Source organism: Portunus trituberculatus, chromosome 47 (genome assembly GCF_017591435.1).
Source record: "Portunus trituberculatus isolate SZX2019 chromosome 47, ASM1759143v1, whole genome shotgun sequence".
Lineage (NCBI taxonomy): Eukaryota > Metazoa > Arthropoda > Malacostraca > Decapoda > Portunidae > Portunus > Portunus trituberculatus.
Genome location: NC_059301.1, coordinates 26,383,168 through 26,393,249, shown reverse-complemented (window position 1 = coordinate 26,393,249; position 10,082 = coordinate 26,383,168). Strand labels below are relative to the sequence as shown.

Genomic DNA, 10,082 nt, shown 5'->3' with positions numbered 1-10,082 from the left:
ACAACAAAAGAAGACCTCCTGTGATAAAAATAACCCAAATATTGTCGTAGCTCGTCTCCGAAAGACGATGGGATTCCATTTTTCGTGTGATATATGTAAAACAGATTCCCCGCGATACACTCACAAGGGGCTAGACTCGGGAGCGCTATTTGCACAGTCCTCACCGAGAACATATCCATTGTCAATTTCATTTTGCCAGCATTTTGTGCGCGACTGAGCCATTTAGAAGAGTTTGCAAAGGGAGAGCAGGTGAGCGCACCGGAAACTACATAATTTAGAAAGAAAAACTAACACACTGACTATTTGCTACAATATTGTGAGTGAAGAGGAAACGTATGTATGTATGTATGTTTGTGTAAAGGAGGAAAATAAATGCTGTAATAGTGACCTTTCGTAAAGGTGTTTTCTTATCTCAAAATTCATATTCTTTTTACTTTACTTTTCCGCTGACTTTCAAGGCTTCCAATCTACAGTAGTTCACTTGTAATTCTAGAATCTACAGAGTGAATGCATTTTAGGCAATGGAATAACAAAAGCAAAAAAAATGTGACAATATTCAGCATTCCTAATAGTTGCAAAATACTAGCCATACTTTTAAACTGAATACCAACGGATACTGTTTTGTTTCCACGCAATGATCTTTGTTTTAAGTCGGTGATTCTCTAAGAATATTTTCAAACATTTTAGCCTGACAAAACAAAACCCTTGGTGAGAGGAAATAAGAAGGTGTTAGTTTCTCATCATCTTATTGCTACGAAACTTGAAAAACAACTCATTAATCGCCTTGAGCTTGGAAATGAAATATTGCAATTTTTACTTGATCTTTTACTTGCATCAGTCTGCTCTTAATTGAAAGAAATCAGGTCCACCACAACATTAATTTATCACAACCCATACCCTTCCCTTATCAAGTGATACTTTAGACTAGTGGACAGACGTTTTGAATTCGTAAAACTAACTTAATAACGAGCAAATAAGTATCTGATCTCAGTTATGCAGTTTTTCCCAGCAGTCAGAAAAAAGAACCCCCGGATATCTTGATTAAATCTGTTTATTTGAGTTGTAGTTTTTCAGGTTGTCTAGATGGAAGCAACTCTCTCTCAGCCCCAACTCGAGTTACTCTTGGTGTTCCACAAGGAGGCATATTGGGGCCCGTCATATTTACGATATATATCAATGACATTTCAAATATGTTTTCAGAATATAAAACTTTAATATTTGCCGATGACATGACATTATACTTCACTGGACCAAATCCTACTCATCTGGCACATAATGCCAATAATGAACTAAGTAAACTATATCAATGGTGCCTCTGCAACAGACTTACAATTAATCCAAAGAAAACACATTATATGCTATTTACAACAAATAAAAACATTTAATTTACCCAACATACATATAAATAATCAAATATTTGCTAAAACTAACATGATTAATTTCCTTGGTGTCTTTTATGATGACTCTTTACTTTTCAAACATCACATTAATCATTTAACACTCAAAATTTCAAGACACAAAGCCTTATTATACCAAATCAAAGATCTCATGCCCATGGATGTCCTGAAATCTGTCTATTATGCCCATATCTATTCTCTATTGACCTACTCTAACCCTATATAGTGCACCACATACCCTGCCTTCCTTAACCCACTTAATTTACAATTAAAAAAGATTGTTAGAATTATAACAAATAGCAGTTACCTAGAACATACAAAACCCCTTTTTAAACAAACCAGGCTGATAAAACTGAATGATATAACTAACCTTCCGATAGCCACATTTGTGTATTTAAGTATATCAGATAGAACCAAGCTTCTTCCATCTCATAATTTTGGTATCCGTCACCGTGATAGTCTAAGACCACCCCTCCATCGTCTTTCTAAGTTTGAACATTCAACAGCTTATCTAGGACTTTTAATATGGAACACCATTCCACAACAAATTCAAGATGTTCCACCACTCAAGACATTCAAGAAGAGATATAGAAACTATATACTATCTACTTATTAACTCATCTTTACCCCTAATGTACTGTTCATAATTTTTGCAGCAATCAATTTTCAACTCTTTTCAATATTGTTTTCATCAATTCTATAGTATTCTGTTATCAATGTTATTATTGCTGTCCGTATATTATTGTCACTATCTAACTATTAAGTCAACTTTACGCTTCATGTATTGTTTATGAACATTGTTACTATCAATTCATAACACTTCTTAATATGCTTTTATTATTACTATATTATTCTGTAATCAATATTAGTCTTACCATCATTACCATGCTGTTACTATTGTCATCATTACTAGTACCACTACTATTTTCATTACTATTACCAGGTAATACTTTATGTAAAATTACTTAATTGATTCATGATCCTGTACATTAATAGTGTCAATTTGTTTTTGTTTTTTTGTTTTTTTCTTTTCTTTTCTTTTTTTCTTATTGTTGCCCAAACCCCAAAAGGTTTGCTTTAAAAGGACTCCCAAATATGATAATGATTATTTTGTGATTATATACATATATATAATATTTAGTTGTATGGGATAATAAAATGTTTCAAATGTTTCTCTCTCTCTCTCTCTCTCTCTCTCTCTCTCTCTCTCTCTCTCTCTCTCTCTCTCTCTCTCTCTCTCTCATCACTGTGCGAATGGAGGGATAGAGGGGCAGTGAGTGTGGTGATGATGGGGGTTTGTGGCCGTGGTGTTAGTGGAGGTGGCGGCAGATGGTGGTGATTATGGCTCCCGTGGCTACCTTCCCTCTCCTCTTTCCCACCATGACGGCCGAGGCGCGACGCACGACATTTTGAAGGGATAAAAAACGACTTACTAATTGTGAGAGAGACGTGATGCGGGTGAGGTGTGCGAGGAAAAAAAATGAAAATGAGAGACAGGAAGGAGACGTGTGAGAAATTAGTTAGAACAAAAAGATTGTCCACAGAAAAAAAAATAACTTTGAGCAAACCTTGTGCAAGATTTCTATATTATCATTTTATTAATCATAGTTATTTTTAAAAGCCATAATAATTCTTTTATTTTCTTTTTTTCAGTAGCGATGCTAAATCTTTGTTAAATTTATGGAAGTACCCTTGAAAACTTTGATATTTTTTTCTACTGTTCATTGGAAGTAGATCAAATAAGTGACAAGTGTTAGAAACTGTTATCTCTTCAGTGGACGAGGCAAGGCGACAAAGAAAATTGTCGCATTGCCTAATATTTCACTCTGAATGACTCTACACTCTGTTGCCTCGATCCAGAGTCACTAAACAAACACACCACAGATCTTCTTTTTATTTGTTATATATTTATAACTTGCTTCAACTCTCATCAGTTCTTCAGATAAGTGACTCAGCGAGAGAGGGCAACATCAAGGCAACGTAATATTTTGCTCTGGATGACTGTACATGCCTCTACATTTTCAGTTTGTATTTTCAACGGTTGCATATTTCTCCTCTCAGGAACACTTTACGTACCCAGTATACACGACCACAGTGCAAGAGAAAGCATACACTGCTCAATGTTTCATCTTACATACCTCACAGCAAAACACATAAATCATCAGTAAGGAAGTACCGCGAGGAAGGAAACTCCGCGTGTACAGTATTAAAAAATCATGTGCCCTCTCACTTCTGATTTCATTACTCAGAGACATGATTCAACATGCTCTCAAGATTGTTTCTCCTTTTTTAATAGTAAGTGTTGAACCGTAAAAACACCCTTAAAAGCCAGTGTAGCATAAATCAGAGCCTTTTGAAAATAGTGTAGGTGGAATGTTAAGGGGATTTAGGCAATGGTTCAATACTCTTATAGATAACTGTGTGCAAGCCGCCGCCTCTTTAACCCAAATTGATTAGAGTCCATACCAATGGCTTAGATTTTTGTTGTTGTTGTGTTACGTGTATTTTTTCAACGTCACTCTTTCTCTCGTTCAGCTTGATTACATTTGCTCTACGCAGCACCATTAGACCCCAGTGAATGAGTATTTTTCGCCGCTTTACACTGAAGGAGTGACTTTATAATGGACGGTGTTGCTGTTGTTCGTGTGTGGTAATGACTCCAAATGTGTCTCTTTTTCCCCCTCCCTAGTTCAATTAAAGACAAAGTTCATTGTGCGACGTCAGCATTGTGGCGCTCTCCTTTATCTTACCAAGTTTTCTCCCTCTCTCTTTGTCATCCTTTCCTTTCCCTCCATTGCATCCTTCCATCTCTTTCATTCCTCTTCCTCCATCTCGTCCTTTCAATTCCCTCCTACATGTCACTTACCTCCTGGTACCTCTGCATTTTCCTCTCGTAGTGGATAAGGTGGTGAGCGTGGGATCGGGCAGACGTCCACGTGTAGGTTCGAGTCCCACTACGTACTGCCTCAAACACTTTGCCATTTGTCGAGTGGTTTAAGGTTACCTACATATCACCATGATACCCAGGTTCTAGGTGGTTACACCCAAGATGAGCTTGGGTGGTGATATGGGCCTTAATATAGGTACCACAATAAATAAAACTGCCTGCGCCACTAATGGGCGGAAGCTGATCTGCGTTTCCTACATACTCTTCAAGTGAGCCTACAGGAGCTAAAGGCCTTAACGTAAAAAAAAATAAAATAAAAAAATAAAACCTTCTCTCCCTCCATCGTCTCTCTCTCCTCTTCCTCCACGTTGTCTCTTTTATGCTTCTCTATTTCATCCCTCTTCTCTCCTTCCATCTCTCTCCATTTACCTCTTCCCTTTCCTTCCCTTATACTTCTTCTCTTTCTCTTTATCCTTCTCCTCCACTGAGCCCATTCTTATTCGCGTCTCTTCCCATCTTCATATGCAAACTTTCCTCTGCCGGTCTCTCTTTGGCTTCTCTCCTTTTTCTCTTTCTAGTTTTTTTTTTTCCTATTTTTCCTTATATTCCTTCGTCTCTTCCTTTTAATCCTCATCTTTCTATATCCCTTTCCTCGTCCTCCTTCATCTTGTTATTCTGATTTTTGCCTTTCTTTTCTTCCCCTCTCTTCCTCCTCCTCCTCCTTCTTCTTCTCTTTCTCCTTCTCCTTCTCCTTCTCCTTCTCCTTCTCCTTCTCCTCCTCCTCCTCCTCCTCCTCCTCCTCCTCCTCCTCCTCTTCCTCCTCCTCCTTCTTCTTCTTCTTCTTCTTCTTCTTCTTCTTCTTCTTCTTCTTCTTCTTCTTCTTCTTCTTCTTCTTCTTCTTCTTCTTCTTCTTCTTCTTCTTCTTCTTCCTCTTCTTCTTCTTACTCCTCCTCCTTCTCCTGTTCTTGGTGTTTATATTTCATGTGCTAATATTTTCCTATATCCATTCATTAATTAGTTCTGTCTTATTCAGTTACTTTTCTCCTTACTCCCTTCTTTTCTTCTTCTTCTTCTTCTTCTTCGTCTTCTTCTTTTTCTTAGGAGCTATGAGTCACACACGGCGGAGAGTTAAAGGTTGCTCCGCCATCCTTAACCCGTTCAGTAATATTAGGCACATCCTTCCTTAATTACTCAGTACCTTCAAGTATTATACTGCCTAGACGTATTTTTACCATCTTTCTTGTACTTTGATGTTTATAAATATTGCATACATTACTTTTTATGCTTTGAATTGTTGCGTGTCGCAGTCAAAATGTTGATAGTGCTTTTGTAATAATGTGAAAACATCATCTTTATCTTCCTCAATCGTTTCTTCTCTCTTACTACTTTTAACACTTTCAGTAAAAAAATCGTATATATATTTCAGTACTAGGACGCGTTTTCATATTCATGTTGGTTAGTATTTGGCGATATCAAACAGTTTCAGAACCATATGTTAGGATTACAATAGTAAAGACTCCGGCCATAAATCTTTTAACCTCCATAGACTCTTTCTAATGTAAATAGAATCGTCTAATCACACCCAAAAAATCAAAGTAAAAATGCGTCTCATTATTGAAAGGGTTGATAGGTGGGGTAGAAATCATCCCAGGACGTGAAGAAGACTAAGTCAACTGCAAATAGGAAAGAAAAGATACATAAACTCGTATGTTGGAAAAAAAAAAGAAGGAAGGAAGGAAAGAGAGGTTCTGTTGCAATTCCTATTAATTAACAGAAAGATGACGGGGGATACAGAACCGAGAGAGAAAAATACGTAAGAGACACTAGTGGAAATTGCGACCTGTTTTCATCTTTATGAGAGAGAGAGAGAGAGAGAGAGAGAGAGAGAGAGAGAGAGAGAGAGAGAGAGAGAGAGAGAGAGATTACATTAGGGAAGAATGATAAAAGTTGTCGATCAGTGTTGCTTTTGTTTGTGTATCTTAATTTCTCTCTCTCTCTCTCTCTCTCTCTCTCTCTCTCTCTCTCTCTCTCTCTCTCTCTCTCTCTCTCTCTCTCTCTCTCTCTCTCTCTCTCTCTCTCTCTCTCTCTCTCTCTCTCTCTCTCTCTCTCTCTTTCTTTCTCTCTATATCTTAATGGCAAGGTGCAATGAAAAGCAAGGATATTGAGAGAGAGAGAGAGAGAGAGAGAGAGAGAGAGAGAGAGAGAGAGAGAGAGAGAGAGAGAGAGAGATTGGTAAGGAAAGGAGGTTACTCAAGGGAAAAGGATAGATGCCTGATACGGAAAGGATTTTGAGGTTGAAACTTGGCAAGAGGTGAATGTCAAGGGGTCTTCATGAATCACTGAGCATCACTACTGAATCCCAGAGGACCTACCCGACCGGTGCCTTCCTCTTCCTCCTTGTCGTCCTCAGTTTTGTAATAGTATTTTTGCCCTGGTTCCTTGCTTTTCCTGTGTAGTGTGATTTGTGAGTTTTATTTTGTTTGTTGTTAGTTTTTTATACTTATATAAGAGAGGAGGACTGGCCAAGGGGAACAAAAATATAGAGAAAAAAGGCCCACTCAGTTGCCAGTCTCTTCATATGGCCGATACAATTAGTCAGAGGATGGGGACAAATGTATTGGTATCGTGTTGCATTTTTTTTTTTTTTTTGTGCACCTGTTTTTTTCACATTTATTTGCTCATGTTTTTTGTTTTATGTTTCTCTCGTCATCGTTTTCTTGTCTTCTCTCGTCATCGTTTTCTTGTGTTTTTCTAGCCTTCGTTCTTCGTTCATATGGCCGATACAATTAGTCAGAGGATGGGGACAAATGTATTGGTATCGTGTTGCATTTTTTTTTTTTTGTGCACCTGTTTTTTTCACATTTATTTGCTCATGTTTTTTGTTTTATGTTTCTCTCGTCATCGTTTTCATGTCTTCTCTCGTCATCGTTTTCTTGTGTTTTTCTAGCCTTCGTTCTCGTTCTTCTTTACGTCTCTCGCGCCTTCGTGTCTGTCATCGTTCTATTTTTCATCTTTTTCGTCTTTTTCCTCATTACCTTTTTCATTATTTTCAATTTTGTCCTTATCCTTGTTATTGTTCTTATCTTTATCATCATCCCGCTGTCCTCGTCGCCATCTTCCTGTACCTCCTCTTTCTCCTCCTTTTCCTTCTCATTGCTTTTCTCATTCACGTGATGTGTATTTCAGAACGCATCATTCAGGTATATTTTCAATGGCTGGTGGTAGAAATCGTTGAAACTCCGAGGGAATTGAAGAAAACACGCTAACGAATACCTGAGTTGATCAACTTTTCCACCTGCCATTCATTTGCACTTGTTCAGATGGGCTGTGTGTCGTGTTGGCCTCCTCCGAGTGTTCCTGAGTGCATGGTTTGATTTGATAATGTGACTGCAGTAAAAACGCGCACTTAGAAATCACTACTTGGAGATTTAATTCACTTGGTATTATCGAATTACAATTTCCTCTTGTTTTGTTTTTTGTTCTCTTGATTATCTTCTTTATTTTAGTTTCTTTCTGTCTCTTTTCATGTTCACGGTCAGGAAATGCGACGATATTTTAGACGAATTCCTTATCTTTCCTTGAATTAATGAAGGTGATTTTAAAAGTCCTTATAGCTGCATTAGTCTTGATTCCCTGAGGTTTATGTTATAGTTCTCTTATTTATTTGTGACCATGTATTTTGTGTTTAATCTCTCTCTCTCTCTCTCTCTCTCTCTCTCTCTCTCTCTCTCTCTCTCTCTCTCTCTCTCTCTCTCTCTCTCTCTCTCTCTCTCTCTCTCTCTCTCTCTCTCTCTCTCTCTCTCTCTCTCTCTCTCTCTCTCTCTCTCTCTCTCTCTCTCCACTGGGTAAGACAAAGATCTATGTTGATTAACTAACTGGGACAAAATAATTGTTGGCTACATATGTCGGAAAAAAAATATGTCAATAAAGTCAGTGACAACAAGTCCAGTGTCAGAAGCAACATATGAAGGGAGGTGCGGCCTACGAAGAACATTGATTAAGTGAAAGATATGTTCTATTACTGAATTATACAGTAAGAATTAAGTGAAAGATACGTTATATTAATTAATCATACAGTGAGAATGCAAGTTAAAACAAGAATCACAGGTGAACTATATAAAGCTTTCATATTTTGCAAAGAGTAAAGTGAAAAATGATATACAAGGCAAAATTATTCCACTTGTTTGTATGTGTTTTAAGGAGATGAATGTCAATCCATGAATTCGCGAAAAGATTGTTGAAAATGGAAAGTGATGGCACATGTGATGCCAGCTGCAACACTACTTGAACAGCAGTATAAACTAAAAAGAAAAAAAATATGTATAAGGTACAAGTGTAACAAGAGAAATAGTAGAAATTAACTAAAAATAAGAAAAGTATATAAGCTCCAATAAAATTAAAGACGTAACAAGAAGAATACACTAGAGCAGGGGTTCTCAATCTGGGGTTTGCGAACCCCTATGGGTTCACAAGAAGATTTCCAGGGGTCCTTAGATGGCTGATTTAATTATATATCCTTTGCAGAATACTTTTGCCTATTGAGTTAGTGTCAGTCACTAAATTAACATTCTGTTCGATGTCAAATTACTGGGGGTTCAGGTAGATGGTCTCATAACTCAGAGGGTTCTTAACGAGAAAAAGATTGAGAACCTCTGATCTATAGTCTAAAGGCATAAACGTTTCCTCCTACACTGTCCAGCCTACACCAATGAAAGATCCAAACACCCCAATTGGCAGCGTCCTTACCCAGAAAATGAAGAACACCTCATTGGAAAATTACTTTTTGAAAAATCTAATATAGAAGAAAATAAAGAAATTATATATATTGAGTTCAATCTTCCATGTGGTAATACTGGGGCTTCGGGTAGATAGTCTTATAATTCATAATGATAAAAAAGTTGAGAACCCCTGCACTAGAGAATAAAAATCTGAAAAATAGACATAAAGAAGAAAAATAAGCATCAGTAAAATTAAAAGCAAAACTAAACAAATACAAAAAAAGTAAGGACAGACAAAAACATATATATATATATATATATATATATATATATATATATATATATATATATATATATATATATATATATATATATATATATATATATATATATATATATATATTTATAGTAAAATGATAATCGTAACAGCACGAATATCAAACAAAATAGAAAAAAAAATTCAGGCATCATTAACCCACACGCAACATTGTATTATTTCTCAGCTACATTAAACGCTAATTTATAAATATAGAAAAGAACTGTAACGAACATTAGAAAAATGCAAGGCCTCAAATAGTAATAATGACGTCAGGCAAATTGCTTAAGAACATTTTCACAACTAATAATGATAGATTTTATTTAAACTTTACGCCCGTCATTAAAATAGAAATACGCATGACACCTACAGGAAAAGAATACAATATACTAACGATACAGTAATTCTCACTACTTGAGACGAATTAATTCAAGGGAAGAAGATTCCTTTGGGGAGTCAGGAATGCACGAGTAGAGGAGCAGTATGTGAGGGCCAGGTGAAGGAATGTGGATAAGCTGTGCGGCTCCCTTCCCTCTCTCTACACATACTCGTAGCTATGCAGACCCTGAGGGAAACCACTCCACTTCCTCTCAGGACAAGAGACACAAGACGACGTGGATTCTGAACGCTTTGATGATTTTGTATCCCCGTGTACCCTTATGTGAAAGGAACCTTAGCCATGACTAACACAGGGTAAAGAAAGTAGCAATGAACATTGTTCTGAAGCTACACACCTTTTCACAAAAAATGGTGCTTAATAAGAG

General features: G+C 36.9%; 1 protein-coding gene across 5 annotated transcripts in view; it reads left to right on the top strand.

Annotated features, from left to right (window-relative positions):
• LOC123520649 (FMRFamide receptor-like) overlaps positions 1–10,082 on the top strand; it is a 239,432-nt gene that overhangs the window by 65,722 nt on the left and 163,628 nt on the right. The window lies entirely within an intron of this gene.